The following is a 16,794-nucleotide window of genomic DNA, read 5'->3' on the forward strand; positions in this document are numbered from 1 at the left end:
TTCTAATAAGGACTAGAGACTCTTACTCAACACATTTTTCTTGAATATGAATGGAATCATTGTTGCCTCAGACAGTTTCTCTTTCCATCTCATCTCCTCCTCTGCGGTCAGGCAGTTGGGATGGAATCGTTGTTGTGGTGGGAAGGACCTTTGGTGCTTGTGAGTATGGATGCTGCATTCTGCCAGGGAACACATCCAAGGCACCTTGAGCTTCAGGGACAAGTGGGGGTTCTGAATGCAGGAGATGAATTTGTTGCTCATTCCTTTTGAGGAAATGAAACTTCAGAAACTCTCTAGTATAACATGGACTGTGTGCTGGATTTATATTACACACTAGTGGAAACAATATGCCCAGTTTATTTAGAGCAATGAACCATGTCAAGCTTAATCTGGAGATTTCTGTACTTTTATAATCCAATAATTTGTTTCTGGTATTAGAAGCTTTTGTTTAAACAGAATGTGAAAGACTCTCTGTTAGTAATGTCTGCCTTCCAGTTCCTTACCTGTACAATATGTTACTATGCTGTGATTTTGGGATTCCAAGTTCCTCTCATCTCTAGTTTACAAAGACTTCATGTATTGTATGTGCCATAACATAAGAACTCAATTTGGGCTTGTGCTTGTAGGCTACTGTTAATCACAAAGGCAAACTATGCTTGCTATGATGGAGTCAGTGTTTGTTGAGTGGTTTTGTATTTAGGTTCACCACAGTTTCCCAATCTCCCTTTAGTAGGATATAAGGTAGGATTTTAATTTTAGAATTATAGGAGAAACTACTTCAGACAGGATATTAAATGTCAGCAAGGTGAATATTTCATTTTCTTTGTCTCATTCTATCTTTCCTTGCCTCTAATTATTTCTTTCTTTGCTGTGTAGCATTATCTTGCATAGCAAACATAATGTACAATATATAATATTTTCAAACTAGTCAGCAGCAAGATTCTTTTTATTAGAATGTAAAAAGCCTTTTAGGTAACTGTGATTTCAGTCTTTCAGCAGTTTCACATTATTGCTTCTGATGAGTCTCCTTTGTTAGGAGGTAGCTGAGTAGTGAAGACCAGATTTAGATACCAGCAGTGGTCGATCCTTTGTGTGCTGTCACCATGGAAGAGCTGTTCTGTGGCATCTTTCCGGCTGGGAGGAAGATGACTGTTTCTGCCCTGTGCTCAGGCAATGCTCATCCCTTCTGCTCTCAGATCTCCAGGCTGTGCTTTCTGTGCTGGGGGCAGTGTTAACCACTTCCTATTTCATTCAGATACTGAAAATCTTATAATTATCAGACAATACAACAATCATTGTATTAAAGCATCCTTTATACTTGCATTATACTTCAATGATTGTGCTAGTACTAGCATAAAATTGTGATATTAGGTAAAGTGAAACTGAAACCTGATTTGAGATCTTTATTAGGGCACAGCTTGAATTCTTCGGTACAAGATGGCAACTGTGGTACCTCTCCTCTGCATAGAAATGTTTCTCTGGGGGAAATGTGATTAACATTCTAGAACATAGATTATAGAACATAGATTTGCATCTAAAATAGTTGTTCTGCCTCTATTTTGTTGCCTCGTGATCTTTACATATGTACTGGTATAACACATGTGCTACATGATTATATGCTCATTATATGCTCATGTGTCATAACATCAAAATCACCAACAGCTTCAGAGACAGGGATCTGTAACCCAAAAAATGGTTGGTTAGACTAAGCTCAGAGAGGACAATGGCAAATACCATGCTCTACCAAATACCATGCATCAGTGAACTGTATTCTGTCTTCATAAATACATGGTAGGGATGAAAAAGAAACATTTCTCAGATTTGCAAAAAAAGCACAGCAAGTTCCACAATTCTGGTTTACGGGAAAGTTAGAGCCTTCTCTCTCAGGAACTTTATTGGAGAATAAATCTGAGTTCTTTAGAAGACTCTCACTGGAAAGACAAAGTGGCAATAAGAGAAATAATTGAATTCCTTATTTTGTTTTACATAGCCAAGTTCATTACCTTTTTTTTCCTTCTCTCTCTTTTTTTTTCTCCTCTTAGCTGTCTGAGCAGTACAGATAAAAAGAACTCTCTTTGCTGGATTTAACTTCTGTGTTGTTATGTAAAGCTTGATCAAATCCTTTCGTCTTAACAGACTTAACTGGCCAACAGCAAAAGGCTCGGGATTCTGGGATTAAGATTGTATTTGGTGAGAGGACTGGTGCATTAGTGCTTTCTTTTGAACTATACAAAGAACAAAGTAAACATCAAAAGCATTAAGCCATGAGAGCGGATTGTTGACTCAATGTTACTGCATGACAAGAGGTTAGAACTCAATAGCAGCAACTCTGTTATTGAGTGCTGTGCAGAAAGAAACGGTTTGACCAGCATGGTCTATTATATCCACCACCTGCCTTTGATTCTGCTGCTGGGCAAGTTGCTAAATAGAAATTTTTGGATTTTCTCTTATGTGGTCAATTGAGAGACTGATTCCTTAGATAAGAGACACCAGTGGAAACCTCAGTCTCATATTACCCTTACTCTGTTTTCCTTCTTCCTCTTTCATTAATAACACAACAATTGGGCATGCTGGATATAGGTTCGTCACTAGGTTTGTTTGCATCGTGCATTCCAGGTGACTTCCCAGTGCATTTCAGAGCTTTCCACTTGCCAGACTTCTGAAATGAACTGGGGTTTCTCCATCTTACCACTTGATCATTTAAAAATTTCAGAAAGTTCAGCTCAGGAAGGAGCTCCTGATGCAGTCCTCTGATGCAGACTGATTGTATAAAGGGGTGATTTCTTCTTGTCCCAGTACAAGCTCTTTGTAGCCCTGTGGGATACAGCGGCCTTTTGGAGTTCACAGCGAAGTCTTGAGCCTCACCTTGAGTGTCCCAATTATTTATGCAATAATGTGATTTCTCATGTCACTGTTCTCTTGAAAAGCATGACCTAAGTATTTCTATTAATCAGAAATCTCACATCTCTTGAGATCAATCTAGTCCTGTAGCTGTCAGAGGAGCTGCCTCTTAACACTGATAGCAATCTGTTCCCTGTTTCATTTGTCAGCCAAGGGTGATGTCTTGATTATTATTCTCTCAACAGAAGACTGGAGAAGATCCAAGCCTTCCTGGTGCCTTATCTAACATGATATCCAAAGCCCTGCTGAAAGTAGTGACAGAGCCTGGCCTGAATCAACAAACCCATTTTTTTATATATATTTCCTAAGACAGATGTATCTAAATCCGTAGATATAAGATGTTCCCTGTTCTGGTACCAGAAAGGACAAATTATTCAGGTCATCTTCTTGCCCATTAATATTAGAAAGCCCTCCAGCAGAGTTCAAAGCACATGTTGTTGCTGAAAAAAAATCTAGCAGATCTGTAAAGGAGCTACTTGTTGCACTTTTCACATATTTGCAAGCCATTATGTAATTTTTAAACCTGCAGTTAAAGCATTCTGTATTCAGCAAAACAGAAAAGTAATTCATTATATTCTTAACATTGTTATATGTTTTTCAACATTTTACTAGTGTGTGCAGTCTGTCCTCACGTCTTCCTCCCCAGCATCTGTGGTCAAGTGGAAGCTGAGGTGTGGTTAACAGTGCTCCCACATGAGGAGCTGTGTTATTTTTGACTTTAATAAGAACTGATAAGCAAACAAGGAACCGATAACAAAGAATGAACTGGTGCTTTAAGGCTGCTGATCTTATGCCCAGCTCTGACAGCTGGCCTGGACCCCCCCAGCTGCACATTCTTCCCCCTCCACACTGTTCCCAGACATCCCAGTGACAGAGTGTGTTGGCTTCCAGGGGGATGCTTGCCTTGGCTGGGGCTGCAGCAGCAGGGGAGACATGGGGCAGCATCCTTCCCCAATGCACCCCACAGTGGGGCTGCTGCTGTGTGAGATTACTCCCTTTCCTCTCTCTCTCCATTCAGGAAAGGTTCAGTGAAGGCTTTAGTGCCTGGAGTTTTGTCTAAAATTAGTAATTGAAAGAATATTTGTCAGGTTGTCAGCTCAGAGGAAAGGTGGTAATGTATGGTACTTGACCAAAATTGTTTATAAACTTGTCAGCAAAGGAAAACTTGAGCAAACATTTTAGCTAGTTTTAGCTAACCTTCTACTTGCTTGGGAGACACTTTTTACCATACTTTGTTAATCTCTTAACTCAAATTAATGTATTGTTCTAAACTGTGCTCTGAATAGGTGATAAAAGGCAGTTATTTCAAATGGCATTCCTCCCACTAGTTAATACTTTTAGTTATAATAGCTATTCATTTTCTAAAGTGTAAATATTTTTTTGTATTTTATATACATGAAATTCCAGTGTATTTATAGAAAAGGCATAGATTGCATCTTGCACATGGGCAAATTTTCTTTATGTTGGCACCACTGTTACTACCTATGGTACTATTGATCCAGGCTTGGTGCTTTGCAGAAAATGATGGTCCCTTCTCTCTCAGGTTCTTAGACAGAATACCTGTTTATCCTTGACATTGCAAATAGAGTGTTAATAATTCTATCTTAAAAGTGCTCTTGTGGTCAGCCTTGTGGGATGTTATATGGGAACTCTGCATTTTAAGGACTTGTTGCTAATCCAATGCACTTACCATAGTTTTGCCATACATGAGTATATGCTATGTGATCACCTCAGACTGTTGATCGCTTCCTCACTGGCTGTATTTTTTTCAGCTCTCAAGAGGTTTCTGCTGTATCCTTTCCTACTACTGAATATGACATGGAACAATTCTGAGAAATGTCTTTGGCCACAGGGTGACCCACTGGCAGCAGCCAGCAGTATGTGACAAGCAGCAGGCCCTGCTGAGGCTGGCAGCTGATAAGCTGGTTACTGTGGGTTGGAAGGAGCAGCAAAGGACGTGGGGGTGTGGGGAGGAAGGAGCAGGGGAGAGTGCCAAGAGAAAACTGCTTAGTTTGGCAGTTAGAATAAAAGTCACCAAAGAACATGAGACTGGTAGGATTAGCAGAAGTTTTCCTGTGGTTGTGCACAGATCCAGGAAATTATAAGAAGCAGGTAGGCTGTTTGCCATGAGTGGGAGGAAAATCTTACGGCATGAGGCACTTTAAAAAAAAATTTAAAAATATAAAATTGTACAAGTGTTTCTTAACATTAGCTGTTCCAGTTGAGGGGGGTTGGTATTTGGATCAGAAGCTTTTACTTCTGGAACTGCTGTTTCAAGTGCAGCCAGGTCAGTAGTGATGAAAGACTGTTGCCATCCAACGGTTGCCCATGGCCTGTGTGTAATGAGTTAGTGGTCTCCAGGTGTTTCCAAATGAACCTTTACAGTGTGTCTAACAGCTCCCACCCATGTTGGCAAGCAGAGCACAGAAAGGCAGTGAAAAGTGGGCTGTTAGGACACCTCAGAGGGTGAGCTTTCCTCCTCACACTGAGCTGCTGCTGTGTGGAGAGCATGGGCTCTCCTCCACATGTCCTGCAAGTTCCTGCACGGGGCATGTCACTCTCTTCAGCTGACATCCACCAGCTCCTACTGGTGCTGCCTAACAGGCTGTGATAGATGATGTGTTTTGTCTGTGATTTGAGAATGTTCTGGGTTAGAATCCTCTGCATTAGGCTGGGAAGGTCATGCCTGCTGTAAGTAGTAGTTTCACAGTGATGTCTGTGTTCAGATCATTCTACACAGCTGGAAAGTTGTTACATTGAGCACAAGCAAGTTGTGTGTTTGGTTCACGAGCAGCATAGCAAGGCTGAGAATGAAGCTTGGGATTTTCTGCAACCATGTCTGTCCATTAGAATATTACATAGAGAGAGTTACGAAGTACAGCACACAAGAAAGCCTTCCAAACTTACAAGTGGTCTATATTCTTTATGATAGCTGAAGAAAGCCAAATGTTAATAGAGAAATGAACAAGCACCTCAAAAAAAAAAACCAGAGTTGATCCTCAATGAATATCTTAAATATGGAAAGCTTTAAAATAATATTATGTGCATGGTATTTATAATAATATTGGTTTTCCATGTTCTTTCCATCTACCTAAGACTGGCAACTTTTCCTTCTGCAGTGGAGAAACTAATGCTCTGCCTGAGTGGTCATTTAAAAAATAATCAATTAACAATAAGAATATTCTTTTAATTTCAGCTCTGGGATAGTCATGAACTAGTTTGCTAGGAGGCAAAAAGTCACCTGTTGGTAAATCTACATCTACAGATCTCTCAAGCTGCTTCTCTCATAGTGAGAGCCAGACCATCAGGGTGCGTGTGGGAAGCAGAAGAATGGGAGGCTCAGGGAGATCTCATTGAAGGCAGGAGGGCTCTTGGGTTTGCCTTTGGCATCCCAAAGGTGAGCGAGGCATCGTGGTGGATGTTGGGCAGCAGGCTGGCGTGAGTGTCAGTGTCAGTGAGTGAAGGAGGGAGTGTCAGTGTCGAGGGAAGGTACCCTGTGGCAGGACTGAGAAATGGGTGCCCGGGATGTGGGGCTTGTGGTTTGTCCATGCAGCTTGAAAGGGCTGGGTCAGTGCTGAGGGCACACTGACTGCTGGCTGGGGCCGGGCTGGGTCGCTGTCACGCGGAGTGCAGAGCGAGGCAGGCTGTGCACAGCTCTGCTCCAGCTGTGGGCACAGCTGGCAAACCCTGCTCCCCTGCCTCAGCACTGCTGGCTACGGGCTCAGCTGTGCCTGGGGAGAGGGTACACCTGTGAGAGAGGAGCCCCTGCCTGTGGGCACAGATAAAGCTGCATTACTGCACACGGGCAGCAGCGTAATAATGTACTTCAACTTTGCCCCAGGACATCCACCACCAAGAACAAAGAATGAAATATGGGAACAAGTCAGGGGTTTGAAAACAATCTCTCTGGAAACATGATGAATACCAGTGGTTTCATTTATTCTACTTGAACAAAGGTCCTTTTCTACTTTTAATTTCCCAGCAACGATTATTACCAGTTATTTTTCTTGTAGCTTTGACCACAGTTCATGGAGGTTTTATTAAACATATTTTTGAAAAGTGATTCAAAATGCCATTCTTCTCTGACTCTCTTGTGACTCTCTCTTTTCTTTTTTCTATTTTTTTTATTCATGTGAAGCTAGTGCATATTTCCAGTCAAAGATTTTGGACTAGATAACACTCTCATGCTGATGTTCCTAGAATTATTCCCGTTTTTTGCCCTTATAATTGAAAAAAGTTTTGGCCTTTGATATTTTAGAAGACAACATATATGTTTCAGATCCCTTGCCTTTACATGAAACACTGCACTCATTTTTAGCTCATTTTTATAAACCTTGAACACAGCATTTAATAGGCAATATGTCCTGCTGCAACTCCCAAATATTCCTGATGTTGCAAGTTTTCTTGTGTTTCCCTGGCCTGTGACAGAGCCAGGCAACTGAGCTTGAGTGCTGCCTCTGCTGGGTTTTGGTAGCTTTCTGCAGGAGGTTTTTGTTTAGATGCCATGTGCATGATTCTTCTCTCCTGCCCGTAGGGGTGTCATGTCTTGGAGTGCCTCCTGTGTGGACACACATTATGACAGGATTGAATAGTTCTTGCATTGCTGGGACTGAGTTTAGGAGCAGTTGTTTTATAGAGATGGCCTGCCTGATGGATGCAAAGTTAGACAGAAGCCTGAGCCTTGTGCTGGGTAAGTTGAGCCACAACAATCCTCTGAACCTTGCAGACACTGGGGTGTGTAGATGCAGAGCTGTGGAGGCAATTTCCATGACAAGCATGTTGCTTTGCCAGTTGCTGTTCCAAATTCAAAGTGTGTATCAGGGTGCTTTTGTGTGTTTCAACTCCACTTCTGCTGCAGTAGCTACAGAAACCCAAAGTTTTACCTCACCAGGCAGAACAAGTGCCCTTTGTTACCTAGACAGATTACAGGTTTTTCTAAGTCTGCTCTTCATAAAAGCCCAGCTTGAACAGTGGAAATTCTGACTTGCCTCAGATACTGAGGAGACTTTTATAGTTTCAAGTAGCTCCAGGGTTATATTTTAAAAGTTGAATTTCATCACATGTTTCAAGTTTGGTGGAAAAAAAAAGGTATGATATTTTTAGCAGAAAAAAGTCCCCCCACACCTTTTTTTCTTAACAGATGTTTCATCTCAATCATACCCAAACCTCAAAGCACAAGTAGCAGTCAACCTTATTCTCCTGTGGAGAAAGAGATAAAATGTCATTTGTTTGGAAGACAAGCTTTTTTTTGTAACCACAACTAGTTTGTGAGTAAAAGCAAATAATAAATGCAGCACTGTGGGGTTGTGGAAATGAACCTGAAGCAACATTTCTGCTCTTGAAAGAGCTTGGAGTCCAGCTGCTCTTGTTAGATGGAAAGTCCCAACCCCCAGTCTACAAAAAAAAAAACCACAAAAAACTACCAGCAATCAGTTTTTTCTTGCTTTATAAATCTGATCCAGCAATCCAGGCAGGTCCTTTCACCCATAAAATACGTCATCCAGAGTTCTCAACTTTGTACCAAAAAAGATTTAAAACTGTAAAGGTAACAGAAAGAGAGGAAAGGAATAGTAGTTGTAAACTGAAATATCCAGAAGTAAAAGAGCCGCTACCCAAGGAATTTTCAGAGGGCTCTGGAGGAGTGGAGAGCATTTCTGTGCCTGGCAGCCAGGGCTGCACTCAGGGCTCCGTGCTGGCACGGGAGCTGCTGAGGGAAGCCAAGGCAGCCCTGGACTCTGTGCATGAAAGATATTTTTAGGAGGGAGTTACAGTCCATCCTAAGGATGTGGAGGCATAAAGCTGAAGTGTGGTGCTGCAGACCCTGTTTTGCTATTTCAAGGAGCCTTTGAAGAGAGTGGAGCCAATCCAGGTGTGGTAGGACATTGTTGGCAAAGTGGGATTCAGATCAATCTGCTCCCTGTCTCCTGCAGGACCCCCTGGGAGCTGTCCCAGCTCCTGTGCCCTGTCCCAGCTCCTGTGCCCTGTCCCAGCTCCTGTGCTGTGCAGGGACAGCTGCCCAGCTCCTCTAGCACATACTTATTGCTGCCCAGATTTCAAGATGCTACCTCTGAAGGTAAATTCACAGTGACAGTGTCTAGGAGAATATTACAAGATCTTCCACCAAAGGGATAGCTCAAAGTGGGAAGCTGAATCTTGAGTTGCAAAGGCATGGGCTCTCTGGAGCAATAGGAAGGGCTGGCTCCCCCTGAAAGGGTGTTCCAAATCATGCTCCAAACCATCTCCTTTTCTGTGTTTGAGCAGTATGTGGGCTTCCATCTGTGGCTGAGGTCCTTAGGCTATACTAATTACCAATGGTGAGCAGATACCTCCCTTTGCTCTCTGATGAGATCCTGTGTACTCTTCAGACCTCAGGTGGTTGGGTCAAGCCTTGATGAAATTTATTTCTCTGCATGTTTAGCAGTTTGTGATGTATCATCTCAATACCATTCCTCACCCATGCAGAAATATGAAAAGGGAAAGGGACATATATGCACATGTATATGCTGGACTACTAATATTAATCACAATAATGCTTTTCTCTTGTTTATGGATCAGTCTCCATTCTCCTCCCTCTCCCCTTCAGAGTAATATGTATGGCTTTGAGGATGGGAACACTGAACTTCCTACTGAATATTAACTATTAAAGAGTTGTCAGATCTGTAACAATTCATCACAGCCAAAATAATGTTGCAGCATAAGTTGACAACATTGCTTTCTATAACAGGGTAGTTCTGTGAGGGTCAGAGTGACATTCATCCTCATGGGAAGCAATTCTGATGAATTGAAAATTACAGTTCAGATACCTTTAGAGGCCCTGTTGTCACAGCAAAGGTGGTGGAAACACATAAGTTAGATGGGAGTGAGTTAATATCAAAGACTGCATTATTAATAACATTACCTACTCAGTCTTCATTTGAAAAAAGGGTTATCCAGAGGCTGGGTTCTTTTCTTCTTTTCCTTCCCTTGTGAAGGGGAGAAAAAAATCCAAAGAGACAAAGGCAAAGGAAATTTAAGATAGAAAATTCTATATGAATGTGTATGTCTGCAACCTACACTGAGAATGGATTTTTAAAAAGCAAAATTGCTAGCAGTTACTAACAAAAATCAGTGTAGGACCAGCTTTAGAGAAGAGAGGTCTTTTTTCTTTTGTTTTAAGTCACAAGTGGTCAGTTGATGTCCCCATCTGTCCCTGTTGAGTAACTGAATTCAACACTTCACAGGCCCATTCAGGGCCCTGGGACATACAATACTGTAAGAAAGTGGTAAGTGGTCCATATGACACTGTCAGTTTTCACTTAAGGAACACTTACCCATGTTAAATGATACAACACATTGCTTTCTGTTCATGTGGGTTTTGATATGTCCACTGATCAAACAAAAATCTTGCTTCTACAGGTATCATCCTGAACTATTCTGACCAAAGCTTATGGAGATTCTTCCCTGCTTTCATCTTTTTTTTTTTTTTTTTTTTTTTTTTTTTTTTTTTTTTTATGCTAGGGGTGGGGAATGAGAAATTATCTTCTTTGATCTCCAATGAGGAAGAAAAAAAAGGACTGTTCTGTTCAGGCTTTTGGCTAACACAACAAACAGTGTTTAAAATTTAACTTTGCTTAATTAATTAGTAATTCTGTTTAGTGCTGTCTGATCTTCATCCAAAAGGTATTTTGAAGCTTGAGAACTGAACATGAAAGTGTTTTGGGTGAAGATGGTCAAGTAAGGCATTTAATCTGGCAGTTTCTGTTGATGAAATACAGCCAGTTGGGGAACTAACTGGAAAAGGGAATCATAATCTGGCAAAATTCAGCAAACTCCCTCCTTTTAGCAAACTCACTCCAGATAGAGTGTGGGAAATCTAGGTTTGGTGTTTATGCATGTATGAGTTGCATCCTGGCTAGCACAGAGATACCATATTGTCTTTTGTTATCTGCATCTTTAGTACAAAACTTTTTTGTAGGGAAATAGTAAAAAGATCCACCCCCTTCTCCCCAGCATAATAGCCAAAAAAGAAACCAAACCAAAACCACCAAACCAAAAAAGCCAGACTTAGATAGAAACCTGTGAATCTGCATCAAAGTTTGGAAATACCTCTACTTAGAAATGTCAAACTGTTGGGTTTGGCAAAAGGAATTGAACATTTAAGGGAGGTGGTGTTGCACAGACCTGTGAGTTTGACTATATTTTATTGAGGAGAGAAACTGTTCTCTGAATTTTTGAGTGAATTTCAGTTTAGCCATTCCTTAGTATCCTAGTAGTGTCTTATCAGTTAGAACCATGCCTGAATATTTAAAACATATTTTGGTTGTCTATTTTTGTTGGGGTTTAGTTTGGTTTGTTTGGGTTTTCTTTTTTTCTTCTTTTTGCAAGCTGTCACAAGGTCTGAGTCACTACCCCTGTGCTCTGTGTCCTCCTGGTCAGGTGCTGGCAGTAGGTCTTGTGACATTGTGATTCTTCTTTTCCTCTATGGTTTGCAGTTGAGCCTTTAATTTGTGTTTTGACTGTCAACAAGAAACCGTGAAATAGAACATGGGTTCTCTCCATATTTTCAGGTGGAATACCCATCCCAGATTGGTAGGAGGCACTGCTAGTACAGCTTCCTCTCAATTGGTTTTGACTTGTCCCACTGGACGTAAAATGGGCAATTAATTTTCCTACAGTAACTTTCAGAGAAGGCAGCTTGATCTTTGTTGTTTTGGAGGGTGTGTCTAATTCATCAGCTTCAGCTTTCAGTCAGGGGAAGCTAAATATGTGCTTCTGGCACTGACCCAGGACAAGCCTGTTTTCCTATGTGCTTGTTCTGGTGGCTGTGGAACAGGAATGTTCCTCCCTGATCCCGTTCTCCCTGTGCTCATTTGCCACTGGAGAAGAGGGCCTTTGCTCAAGCAAAGTTATCTCCATCAGGGAGATTTCAATCAAATCAGTGGAATAAAACAAAGTGTGCTTAATGGGGGTGATGTTTCCTAATCCATGGCCTCCAGGAGAACTTAAAAGTGAAATCTGAATGTGAATGTAATTGTTAATTAAAGGACTTCTCCTCAATTTAGACTTTCAAACATGGTTATTATTGCTCTGGTTGTTGTGCAGTCAGTGAGGAATGTCAGTTATGAATGAATGTTTATTATGTTTGCAATGAGAAAAATGTTGGCAGAACCCGATAACTCAGACATCAGAGACCTCAGATAAAACAATGAAATGAATTCTTTTTCTATCCCTTTGGTTCTCATAGTCTCTAAGTCCTGCTGCATCTGCTAGGTCTGTAAATGGGAGGGGAAACCCTGACCCTGTTGATGTCCATAGGAATTTCACTACTGAGCTTGGCCAGCTCTTGGATGCTCAATCCCACCGGTCAAATACTGCTGCCGAAGTGCAGTTTGACTGTTATAGAAGTCTTATGACTTCCCCTCCTTGTCTTAATAGGTAATTTTTAAATTTTGCTTTCATCTTACTCCCCCACACGTCTCAGGTTCTAGTGTGTAGTTTGTTGTTCTTTTCCCCACGTACAGATAATTCTGTCCCTTTGCTTCTGGTTTTAAGGAACTGCTGTGGAATCTACTCTATCCAAAATGAGAGGAAGGCTAATAATACTATACTTCAAAGGTTTGGTTTCATGTGTGGCAGGTTCTGACTTTCATAGGTGGCATTTTGTCAATTCTCCAATTTTACCTTTACTCTGGTTTTCTCAATAATGACCCTGACATTATGATAGGGTTAAGACATCACTGGTAATGTCCAGTCATAATTCACCACTGTGGAATTGCACAGCTTCTCCCATAGTTCTGCTTTTTGGGTTAAGGTGAAGAAACAAAATGTACCTTTTGGAATGGCTGTCCTTCCACAGAGGTTCTGAAATTGTTTGTCTATTTAGCCTGAGTTCTCCTAACTGCTGTGCAAGATTTGGAGCTGGTAGCCTGGACTTGGACATTGATCTGAGTTGCACCCTTTGGTTCTGATCTCAAGATCCTGTTAATCCAGCTGACTAAAATGCAAAGTATGGTTGAAAACTAGAGTGAAGCTGTCCTTATTTGAGAAGGCAGATTATTTAACAAAGTGATGGTCCTTTGCTGGAATAAGCCTTTGAGAAATGTAGGATGACATGCCACCTGAGTGAGGGTGAAAGTTTAAACACTCACTTTTCCACCTGAGTGCAGCTCTATTTTGGTGTTTTCTGTTTTTCTCCCTTATTGTCAGATCCAGGATAGAGGCAAGAGGATATTTTTTCTGCCTGAAGTTTACTATTCTAACGTCATTCGATACACAGAGCACAGCAATTGGTTTACCTCATTTCTGGGATATTTTGTTGATTCCTAAACAGCATTTTGAATTATTACCCCCCTTTCCTTAGGAATGAAAAGAAAAAAAAAAAAAAAAAAAACAAACCCTGAAAAAAAGGCTTCATTCTTCTGGGATGAGTTTTACTATCTTTAAACTGGTGCTCATTCTCTTACTCTTTTCCTCCCCCACTTCAATTATGAGCAATTGGGTGGTAGTAATTAACAATTGTAGAGAGAAACATCTGCTAATACGCTTAAGCCAGTCAGTTTGTTTTTCGTGAAAGAATGGTATTTCACAATTTTTCCAAGTTAATATTTTTCCTTTATTGTCTTTCCAATTTCAAATATTGTCCAGACCCGTTTTAATAGTGTCTTAAGGTTATAGAAGTGAATACAAGACCATTAATAATGAACAAGAAAAGAACATAATAAAGAAAACATATGCAATATTTCAGTTCATGAAACATTCTGTTAAGGAACATTGTTTTTGAGAGCATATGGTTATTCCCATGAGAAACAATACATATAGTTTTTTTTCCTCCAGTTGTGGATTCCCACACCAAGGGTATGTTTCTCTGTGTATTTGTCTATGTAGCACGTTCTTTTTGTCAAGACTTGTTATCTGAGCAGGGAGGTAAGTAAGTATTTTTGCACAGATGATATATTGTATGCAGACCTAATTCTGATGGCCTAGACTTTGGAAACACAAGTCTATTAATTCTCCACAGTCTTTTGAGATAGCTATCTTGTCTGGTCTGGTTTAATATCATTGGCAGAGCTGAAAGGAAGTTCACATTGTGAATATATCTGAAACCTTGGCATGTGGCTCACTGGCGGATCTCTGTTTACAGGCTGCCAGTTTTAACTGTCCCGAGCAGACATTCTCATTTTATTTATAAGTAGGCTCTGCATGTGTTTGTATCCCTCATGAAATTGAGCACATGTCAATAGTCAAAACTAAGTATAGCAGCAAGAGACCAAACACTACTTCTCTTCTCAGACAAAACAGTATGTATTTTTAAATGTTCATTGGGTTTGGAAGAGGCATGTGGGGATATATGCACAAACACATTATTTGATCACTTGTAAATATTATTTTAGTATATCCATATTGCCCTTTAAAGTTTCCTCAGTTAGATTTCATTTTTCTTTGCTGAACGAAACTTGACATCAGGATGAGATCACCAGATTTCCCCATTTCATTTGAGCTCCAAAATGAGTAACTGATTTCAAAGGATAATTCCCTGGAGCAGCAAGGCCAATAAGTTCTTCAGATCAAAGGTCAGTGAAGCTCAAAGAGGATAATTTCTGGCATACAGTATTTAAACTCTCCCAAGGAGTGTATCCCCTCCTTCTCCAATAGTTGAACCCTTGTTTTTTGAGAAGACTAATTTGTCAGTGCACATTTTTTCCTCTGTTACATAAATTATACATTAAAGTGAAAGCTTCCTATCTGAACACACAAACTGTACCTCCAGAAAGGTTGTTAACCCCACCAGGGGAAGGGCTGCTCCTGGCAGCAGAAGGTAGCTCTGCTGTTCTGCTCTGAAGCACCTGCTGGGCTCTGGTGCTCTGTGCTAATGCCAGTGGCTTTCAGCACCGTGCAGGAGCATGGTGGTGGAAAGGAGGGAAGGCTCTGTAAGACACTTTGTTTTGACAGAAAACCCAACAAAGGGCACTGTGGCAGGGAATAGCCACCTCCTGCAGGATCTGCCTCAGTGCTATGCCTAACGCTGTCTGCCATGCCATTGTCACTTGGGATGCTGACCCTCAACAGATAAAAGACAACTGTAGAAGTCTTTTGGCCATCGTGTACTTTTAAACATTTAAAAGAATGTGTGATAACAGGAGTGGATATTTTTTTTTTTCCAAATGGCTGTTCACTGTCCCAAGGAAGCTAGGGGTCATACCAACCCAGATTTCATTTATTTCACATTCCTTAGATCAAGACTGGGAGGGATTGCAAAAGCCTCTTTTACAGAAGTTTTTATCAGGTTATAACTGTGCTTGTGAAGAACCAGTCACTGGTTCAGATGAGGCACTGAAAATCCAGGGGTGTGTCTAATAGCTATGAACAACCACTATCAGTGTAACTGTCCTTGTTATGAAGGCCCAGGTTACCTTTTCATTTCTTGTTGATTTTAGAAAGAAGCAACAAAGCTTGACTGAAGTAGACAAACAGATGTTGTCTTTTGTTGTATGGGGGTCTTTTTATCACCTTAGCTTTGAGCTTCTGGGAATGTGGAGTTGTATTCAAAGGGCAAAGTGAGTATAAAGCAAACAGCACTTTGTGAGATATACTTCAAAGTTATGTATTGGAAAAAATATTTATTTTAATATATGTTTTACCTGTGATAAACACTGTACAAAAGCCCCCTAAGAAACAGTCCCTGCTCATCCAGTAACACCAGCTTAAAAGAATCAGGGAAGAAACTGATGTGAAGCAGCTTTGTCTTCCTTTCTCTGACCTTCCTACTTAGCTTATGTTTGGTGTAAGGAGTCCTAACATGACTTGGAGTAGAAATCAAAGTATATCAACATGTCAGTATGTGTACAATAAACACCATCGAATTGGTGTAATGCAAATTACATGTGTGTATTGGGAAGCTGGTGTTAGTAAAACCTCAAAACCACCAGTAAGTATCAAAGACAGGAAATTCCCAAGGTCAGTCTTTCAAATTTATTCCCTTTTCTTTGCTGTACATCCATCTTACATAGCACACCACAGTTTTGAAAACAAACAAACAAAAGTAATACAATAATGTTAAAAAATAAACAAATGTAGTGCAGTGTGACAGTGTGAATGTTGGGGCAGAAATCTTCTGGAATTCCTGAGAGTATGAAACTATGGTAATGGAAGTTGTAAGAGTTTTATTTTGGTTTGTGTTTTAGTGATTTGTTTTTGGTTTTTTGTTGGTGTTGTTGGTTGGTTGGTTTCTTGAAGCTATTTTTTCTATTTCAAACATGAAAGAAAGTGCTGGAAAATGGCTAATGGGGTATTTTAACTTTTTTTACTGGCTTGCTTTCCTGGAAGAATGGTTGGGAGGCAGCTCAGCAGTGTGGAACACCAGGCGAGCCAGTAAACCCAGTCTGAAATGGGTCACCCTGAACTGGAGGGGATCATCATGTCACCTTTTTTGTAAGGAATGTGACTTGATTGAACTGGCACTTAATGAGATGCTACTGCCAAAGGCATCCCCAAGAAACAGCTCCTAACATAGCATTAGGATAAGGGCTTTGGGTAGATGCAAATGCTGCAGTGCAAGAGAGGAAAATGCTGACTTTAGGACCCATGTTTTTGCAACATTGCTGGGTTTTGGGGAGTTGGAAGGATTGCTGCTATATGTCATGGAGTGTGGGCATAACATTGGCAGAGGTGTGTAAAAAAATGTGTAAAAAATCATATCTAAAAGTCTGAGAGTAGGGTTAAAAAGTTTGTGTATATTTTCATAATGCTAATGAAGATAGAATTAGTTTTCTTCAGACAGGGTTTCATCATGTGCAAGGCTGAATGCCCCTGCAGAAGCCAAAGGAGCAGCTATTAAGTTCTAGGCATTTGTCTTTTAATCCACATGAGAAGCATATTTCTTTCTGTTATATATCTGATATATGTTATGATATGTTG

The 16,794-nt window shown here is 40.6% G+C and overlaps 1 protein-coding gene across 1 annotated transcript in view; it reads left to right on the top strand.

The window, feature by feature from the left end:
* The window catches only part of NKD1 (NKD inhibitor of WNT signaling pathway 1), a 103,978-nt gene that overhangs the window by 68,651 nt on the left and 18,533 nt on the right, over nt 1–16,794 (top strand). The window lies entirely within an intron of this gene.

This window comes from Vidua macroura, chromosome 11 (assembly GCF_024509145.1).
Source record: "Vidua macroura isolate BioBank_ID:100142 chromosome 11, ASM2450914v1, whole genome shotgun sequence".
In the NCBI taxonomy this organism is placed as follows: domain Eukaryota; kingdom Metazoa; phylum Chordata; class Aves; order Passeriformes; family Viduidae; genus Vidua; species Vidua macroura.